The sequence below is a fragment of the Bos taurus genome, chromosome 11 (assembly GCF_002263795.3).
Source record: "Bos taurus isolate L1 Dominette 01449 registration number 42190680 breed Hereford chromosome 11, ARS-UCD2.0, whole genome shotgun sequence".
In the NCBI taxonomy this organism is placed as follows: domain Eukaryota; kingdom Metazoa; phylum Chordata; class Mammalia; order Artiodactyla; family Bovidae; genus Bos; species Bos taurus.
This window is the reverse complement of record NC_037338.1, coordinates 73,655,438-73,663,784: the sequence shown is the minus strand read 5'-3', so window position 1 is coordinate 73,663,784 and position 8,347 is coordinate 73,655,438.

Genomic DNA, 8,347 nt, shown 5'->3' with positions numbered 1-8,347 from the left:
TTCTCACCAGGCCAATCTGCCTCCAGTTCTCAATAGAGTCGTTGTGCCTGAGACTGAAGCAGTCTCGTCCCTGCCATGGTCTCCAGTGGGCCAGCCCAGAGGATCCCCAGTCACCCTGGCAGTCAGCTCCTCAGTCACTTCAGTCTGCTCTGTTAACAACGTGTGTCTTCCGGCCTGGAGGTCAGACTTCTTACATGGAAGCCCCAGCTGGTGAGAGGAGCTGGAATGATGAGGCCTGAAAATTCTTCACTCTTTGTTCTTCTGATGGGTGACAGGATAATTAGTCCAAATGAGAGGCTGCCTCTCCCAGACTATATTTAGTCTAATTGCAGAGCTTTCTTTCCCCTAAAGGAGACTGGGACTCCTCCCTAGGAGACGGCAGTATCAGAAGGGGAATGATATCGAGCAGGCCGCCACTGCCAAGGCAGGCCGTTCTCTCCTCTTTACAGAAGCAGGGCACTGGTGCAGCTGGTGTCCAGGAAACAGGGTTCCTCCCCCAGCTCTGCCACACAGACTCTGCTGACTGAGGACCTTTATTCCCTTTGATTCTCAGATTTTTGTATGTTAAATAAACATGGTAACCTCTTTCTCACAGGACAGTGATGAAGATGAAATGGGATAAATCTTGTTAGCACTTTATGAATTATAGATGTGTGAAACAGATGGAGGAACTGCCATAAATAAGAGAAGCACCCAAATTTCCCCCGTTATAGAGGGCCAGAGCCGCTTAACTCTGACCTGTGAGGTTCTGTCACTCTTATGGAGTATGTCATCATGTTCTTTCTCCTCCATCTCTCTGACCACTGTTTCTCTCAGTCCTCAAGCACATGGTTAATGCTCAATAGGTATTTGATCGCAAATATTACTATTTTCAATATAATGTTAAAATAAAGAAAAATTGATTCAATAAAGAAAAAGATACACTGAATATCTAATTGTCTAAAATATGTATTTGCAAATAATTGGGGAGAAGTGATGTTTAAAGAGCATTTTAAAAATTCCCAACAAGTATACTTAAAAGAGTATATCCTATTGATCTGCCTTTACTTATCCCTTCAACTTTTAAAATTTAGGATAGTTTGACATCAATTTTTTAATATAATTTGAAATTAAAGTATTTAACTCTTCCCTTTTTTCTGATAAGACTTTAAAAAAAACTTCTTTGCCCTTATTTTATTTCTCTCACAAGTGTAAAAGAAATTTTAAAAATTGCAAATTAAGATTTCTACCTAATTCAACATAGATATACTGAACTCCTACCATGCACAAAGAAGTTATAGCTCAGCTTTCTGCTTCAAGCTAGCCTTTTTTTTTTTTTTAAGTTCATTACATCAAACTAAACGGAGAAGGCAATGGCATCCCACTCCAGTACTCTTGCCTGGAAAATCCCATGGACGGAGGAGCCTGGTGGGCTGCAGTCCATGGGGTCGCTAAGAGTCGGATACGACTGAGTGACTTCACTTTCACTTTTCACTTTCCTGCACTGGAGAAGGAAATGGCAACCCACTCCAGTGTTCTTGCCTGGAGAATCCCAGGGACGGGGGAGCCTGGTGGGTTGATGTCTGTGGGGTCACACAGAGTCGGACATGACTGAAGCGACTTAGCAGCAGCAGCAGCAGCACATCAAACTAAAAAGCTTCTGCACAGCAAAGGAAATCATCAACAAAATTAAAAGGCAACTTACTAAGTAGTTGAAAATATTTGTAAATCTTATATCTGATAAGGGGTTAATATCTAAAATATGTAAAAAATTCATACAACTTAATAGCAAGAAAACAATCAGGGTAATTAAAAACTGGGCAGAAGTTCTGAATAGACATTTTTCCAAAGAAGACATACAGATGGGCAAGAGGTGCAGGAAAAGATGCTCAGCATCACTCAGCCTCAGGGAGCTGCAAGTCAAAACGTGAGATATCACCTTACACCTGTTAGAAGAGCTGTTATCAGAAAGGCAAGAGATAACAAATGATGGTGAGGCATGCACTGCTGGCAGGAGTGTAAACTGGTGCAGCCGCTGCAGAAAACAGTATGGAAGTTCCTCAAAAATTAAAAAAATAGACCAACATATGATCTAGCGATTCCAATTCTTGTTATTCATCCAAAGAAAACAAAAACACTAGCTTGAACACATGCACCTCAAAGATCACTTCAGCATCATTTATAATAGCCAACACGTGGAAGCACCTCAGTGTCCATCGATGGATGAATGGTTAAAGTTAAGTTTTATAAAAGACATGCAGAAATCTTAAATGCATATTACTGAAAGAAGGCAATCTGAAAAGTTTATGTACAGTATGATTTCAATACATGACATTCTAGAAAAGGCAAAATAATGGAGTCAATGAAAAGATTAGGGTTTGCCAGGTGTTGAGGGTAGGGAAAGGGATGAATAGGTGGAGCACACAGGATTTTTAGGGCAGTGAAATCACTTTGTACCTCATTTTAATGGTGGATAAATGTCATTATCCATTTGTCAAAACCCATAGAAGGTACAACACTAATGTAAACTATGAACTTTGAGTGATGATGATGTGCCAGTGGATTTTAACAAATACACAGCTCTGTTGTGGGAGGTTGGTAGTCAGGAAGTTTGTGGGAGTATGTTAATGCTCCATACCTTCCCTTCAATTTTGCTGTAACCTCTGAAAGTGCTCTAAAAAAAGTTTATTAAAAATTCACAAATCAAAAGCTGAAAGAATTACAAAGAGAGAGGAATCTACCACTGTAGTTGAAAATTTCCATATTCCTTTCTCAATAACTGATATAGAGCAAGTAGACAGAAAAATCAATAAAAATATGGACAAATTTATCAACCACATTGACTTAACTGACATTTATGGTACATAATGCAGCAGACCACACACTTTTCTTTTCAAACATACTCAATGTTATGAGCCATAAAACAAGTCAATAGATTTAGAAGAATTCAAGTCACACAAAATGTGTTCTCTGCTCTGCTCAATGTTATATGGCAGCCTGGGTGGGAGGGGAATTTGGAGGAGAATGGATACATGGACATGCAGGGCTGAATCCTTTTGCTGTCCACCTGAAACTATCACAACATTGTTAATCAGCTATAGACTCTAATATAAAATAAAAAGCTTTTAAAAACTAAGTTCTCTGGCTATAATGAAATTAAAATAGAAATCTGTAAGAGATTGATATCTGAAAATTCTTCAAATACTTTGAAACTAGGTAACACATCTCTAAATTACCATGGGTCAAAGAAGATATCAAAATCAAAGTTAGAATGTATCTTGAACTGCAGAGAAATGAAGCAACAGCATATCGAAATTGTTGGCATGCTACTGAAGGAGTAATTAGGGGGAAATTTATAAGTACTAAACATTATAAAAAATTAAATTATTAAATTAATGACATCTCTTGTTAAATTAATGACATCAGCTTCTAGATTAAGACATTAGACAAAAAAGAACAAATTAAGCCTAAAATAAGCAAAAGAAATGAAACCTAATAATAAGTATTAGAGCAGGAATCAATGAAAAAACTCAGAAAAACCGATAGAGAAAATCAATGAATACAAAGTTGGTTTAATATTCTGAAGCCAATCAACATAATTCATAATATTAATAAAATGAAAAAGAAAACCCGTATCAAATCAATGGATGCAGAAAACGCACTTGACAAAATCCAATTTCCACTCCTGATTAAAAAGAAAAAACAAAACCCAATTCTCAGCAGGTACAGAAGGGAACATCCTCAGCCTGATGAAGGGCATCTAGGAAAAACTTTTAGCTACCATCAAACTTAATACTCTGTGTGTGCGTGTGCTCAGTTGTGTCTGACTCTTTGTGATCCCATGGACTGCAGCACACCAGACTTCCCTGTCCTTCACTACCTCCTAGAGTTTGCTCAAACTCATGTCCATTGAGTTGGTGATGCCATCCAAGCATCTCATCCTCTGTTGTCCCCTTCTCTTCCTGCCCTCCATCTTCCAGCATCAGGGGCTTTTTTAATGAGTCGGCTCTTCGCATCACATAACCAAAGTACTGGAGCTTTGGCTTCAGCTTCAGTCCTTCCAGTGAGTATTCAGGGCTGATTTTCTTTAGGATTGACTGGTTTGATCTCCTGGCTGTCCAAGGGACTCTCAAGAGTCTTCTCTATCACCACAGTTTGAAAGCATCAATTATTTGGTGCTCAGCCTTCTTTATGGTCCAACTCTCACATCTGTACATGACTACCAGAAAAACCATAGCTTTGACTAGATGGACCTTTGTTGGCAAAGTGATGTCTTTGCTTTTTAATATGCTGTCTAGGTTTGTCATAGCTTTTCTTCCAAGGAGCAAGTGTCTTTTAATTTCATGGCTGCAGTCACCATCTGGAGTGATTTTGGAGCCCAAGAAAATAAAGTCTGCCACTATTTCCATTGTTTCCCCATCTATTTTCCGGGAGGTGATGGGACTGGATGCCACATGATCTTAGTTTTTTGAATGTTGAGTTTTAAGCCAATTTTTCACTCTCCTTTTTCACCTTCATCAAGAGGCTCTTTATTTCCTCTTCACTTTCTCCCATTAGGGTGGTGTCATCTGCCTGTCTGAGGTTATTGGTATTTCTCCCAGCAATCTTGATTCCACTTGTAACTCATCCAGCCTGGCATTTCACATGATGTACTCTCGCATAAGAGTTAAATAGCAGGGTTCCCGGTTGTACTTGGTTCTATTCTCAGCTTAGGTCCGAGGATACTTTTCTGAGCTGTTGCACAGGGTGGTCTCCAAAAGTTTTGCTTCCTCAAAGATACATGGCTTCTTCTAAGATCATCACTAGTTTCTCTAGTGCTATAGAGTTTTTCTTAACTCCATGGGTGGAACTTACGCTATTTCCTTAAAATCTTTCAAATTAATCTTCTCTTTGCTCAGATAAGAAAATGTCACACGTTTAATTTCTCTTTCAGTTTTCTTTTGCTTTTGTTTCCATTGTGGTAAAATAAACATAAAATATACCATTTTAACCATTTTCAAGAGTACAGTTTCAAGTGTACCGTTGGTATTGAGTACATTCACACCATTACGCAACTATTGCTACCATTCATCTCTAGAACTTTAAACACTAACTCCTCATCCCCCTCTAACCTTACTCCCTGGCAACCACAATTCTACTTTGTAGGAGTTTTGACTATTCTATTCCACCTCATATAAATGGAATCCCACAGTATTTGTCCTTTTATGTCTGGCTTATTTAACTTAGCATAATGTCCTCAAGGCTCATCCATGTTGTAGTATGTGTCAGGATTTCATTCCTTTTTTAAGACTGAATAATATCCCATCATATGTATATGCTACATTAGATATTCATTCATTTGAGTCATTCCAACTTTTAGCTACTGTGAATAATGTTGCTTTGAACATTAGTTTACAAATACCTGTTTCTGCCTTTATTTCTTTTTGGTGTACATTCAGAAATTGCTGGACCATTGGGTACTTCCATTTATTTTTTTGAGAAAAATTTTTTTCCATAGTTGGTTTACCTATTTATATTTCCACCACCAATGCACAAGGATTCAATTTTTCTATATTCTTGCCAACAGTTTTACTTTTTGACAGTACATATATCCTTGTACGTGTGAAGTTGTATCTCATTGTAGTTTTGACTTGTATTTCCTTAGTGATTAGTGAGGTTGAGCACATTTTCATTTGCTTCTTGGCTACGTGTACATTTTTTGGAGACCTGTTGTACAGAAGACAGGGATCAAGACCATCCCCATGGAAAAGAAATGCAAAAAAGCAAAATGGCTGTCTGGGGAGGCCTTACAAATAGCTGTGACAAGAAGAAAAGCAAAAAGCAAAGGAGAAAAGGAAAGATATAAACATCTGAATGCAGAGTTTCAAGGAATAGCAAGGAGAGATAAGAAAGCCTTCCTCAGCGATCAATGTAAAGAAATAGAGGAAAACAACAGAATGGGAAAGACTAGAGATCTCTTCAAGAAAATTAGAGATACCAAGGGAACATTTCATGCAAAGATGGGCTCGATAAAGGACAAAAATGGTATGGGCCTAACAGAAGCAGAAGATATTAAGAAGAGATGGCAAGAATACACAAAAGAACTGTACAAAAAAGATCTTCACGACCAAGATAATTACGATGGTGTGATCACTCACCTAGGGCCAGACATCCTGGAATGTGAAGTCAAGTGGGCCTTAGAAAGCATCACTATGAACAAAGCTAGTGGAGATGATGGAATTCAGTTGAGCTATTTCAAATCCTGAAAGATGATGCTGTGAAAGTGCTGCACTCAATATGCCAGCAAATTTGGAAAACTCAGCAGTGGCCACAGGACTGTAAAGGTCAGTTTTCATTCCAATCCCAAAGGCAATGCCAAAGAATGCTCAAACTACCACACAATTGCACTCATCTCACACACTAGTCAAGTAATGCTCAAAACTCTCCAAGCCAGGCTTAAGCAATATGTGAACCGTGAACTTTCAGGTGTTCAAGCTGGTTTTAGAAAAGGCAGAGGAACCGGAGATCAAATTGCCAACATCCACTGGATCATGGAAAAAGCAAGAGAGTTCCAGAAAAACATCTATTTCTGCTTTATTGACTATGCCAAAGCCTTTTGGACCACAATAAACTGGAAAATTCTTCAAGAGATGGGAATACCAGACCACCTGACCTGCCTCTTGAGAAACCTGTATGCAAGTCAGGAAGCAACAGTTAGGACTGGACATGGAACAACAGACTGGTTCCAAATAGGAAAAGGAGTACGCCAAGGCTGTATATTGCCACCCTGTTTATTTAAGTTATATGCAGAGTACATCATGAGAAACGCTGGGCTGGATGAAGCACAAGCTGGAGTCAAGACTGTTGGGAGAAATATCAATAACCTCAGATATGCAGATGACACCATCCTTATGGCAGAAAGTGAAGAGGAACTCAAAAGCCTCTTGATGAAAGTGAAAGAGGAGAGTGAAAATGTTGGCTTAAAGCTCAACATTCAGAAAACGAAGATCATGGCATCTGGTCCCATCACTTCATGGGAAATAGATGGGGAAACAGTGGAAACAGTGTCAGACTTTATTTTTTGGGTCTCCAAAATCACTGCTGATGGTAATTGCAGCCATGAAATTAAAAGACACTTACTCCTTGGAAGGAAAGTTATGACCAACCTAGATAGCATATTCAAAAGCAGAGACGTTACTTTGCCAACAAAGGTCTGTCTAGTCAAGGCTATGGTTTTTCCAGTGGTCATGTATGGATGTGAGAGTTGGACTGTGAAGAAAGCTGAGCGCCGAAGAATTGATGCTTTTGCACTGTAGTGTTGGAGAAGACTCTTGAGAGTCCCTTGGACTGCAAGGAGATCCAACCAGTCCATCCTAAAGGAGATCAGCCTTGGGGGTTCATTGGAAGGACTGATGCTAAAGCTGAAACTCCAATATTTTGGCCACCTCATGCAAAGAGTTGACTCATTGGAAAAGACCCTGATGCTGGGAGGGATTGGGGGCAGGAGGAGAAGGGACGACAGAGGATGAGATGGCTGGATGGTATCACCGACTCAATGGACGTGAGTTTGAGTGAACTCCAGGAGTTGGTGACGGATAGGGAGCCCTGGCGTGCTGCGATTCATGGGGTCGCAGTAGGACACAACTGAGCGACTGAACTGAACTGATACAAGTCCTTTACTCGAGTCCTTTATTCAAGTACTTTTTAAATTGATTATGTTTTGGAATTTCTTATATACTCTGAATATTGACTTAATATGATTTGTTAATATTTTCTCCCATTCTGTGGGCTGTCTTCTCACTGTTGATAATGCCCTTTGATTCACGTTTTTAATTTTTAATGAAACCCAATTTATCTTTTTTCACCTGTGCTTTTGGCATCCTATCCAAGAAATCATTGTCAAATCCAATTATGATTTTTCTTGTTTTTTTTTTTTTTGAAGTTTTAGCTATGTTTAGGTCTTTCATTCATTTAAGTTTTTATGTATAATGTAGAGGAAAGGTCTGATTTTATTTTCTTGCACATGGATATCAAATTTCCCAACATTTACTGAAAGATTGCCCTTTCTCATTGATTTGTCTTGGCACCATTATAAAAAATTACTTGACCACATATTTGAAGGTTCATTTCTGGGCTCTCTATTCCATTTGTTCCCATTTCTGTCATTATGCCAATACCACTGTATCTTTGTAATATGGGTTTCCTTTTAATTTTTGAAATACATTCACTCTTTATGGCTCATGTTGAGTTCTCTGCCTGGCACTCTCTGTAGTACCCAAATTTAGCTAGGACCCAGGAACAACTGTGCAGTCAGGTAGAGGGGAAGGGGAAACAAACAGCTGAGTCATTCAGTATGGTGTCTGGTTTCTTTGGAAAAGAAAAGGCACAG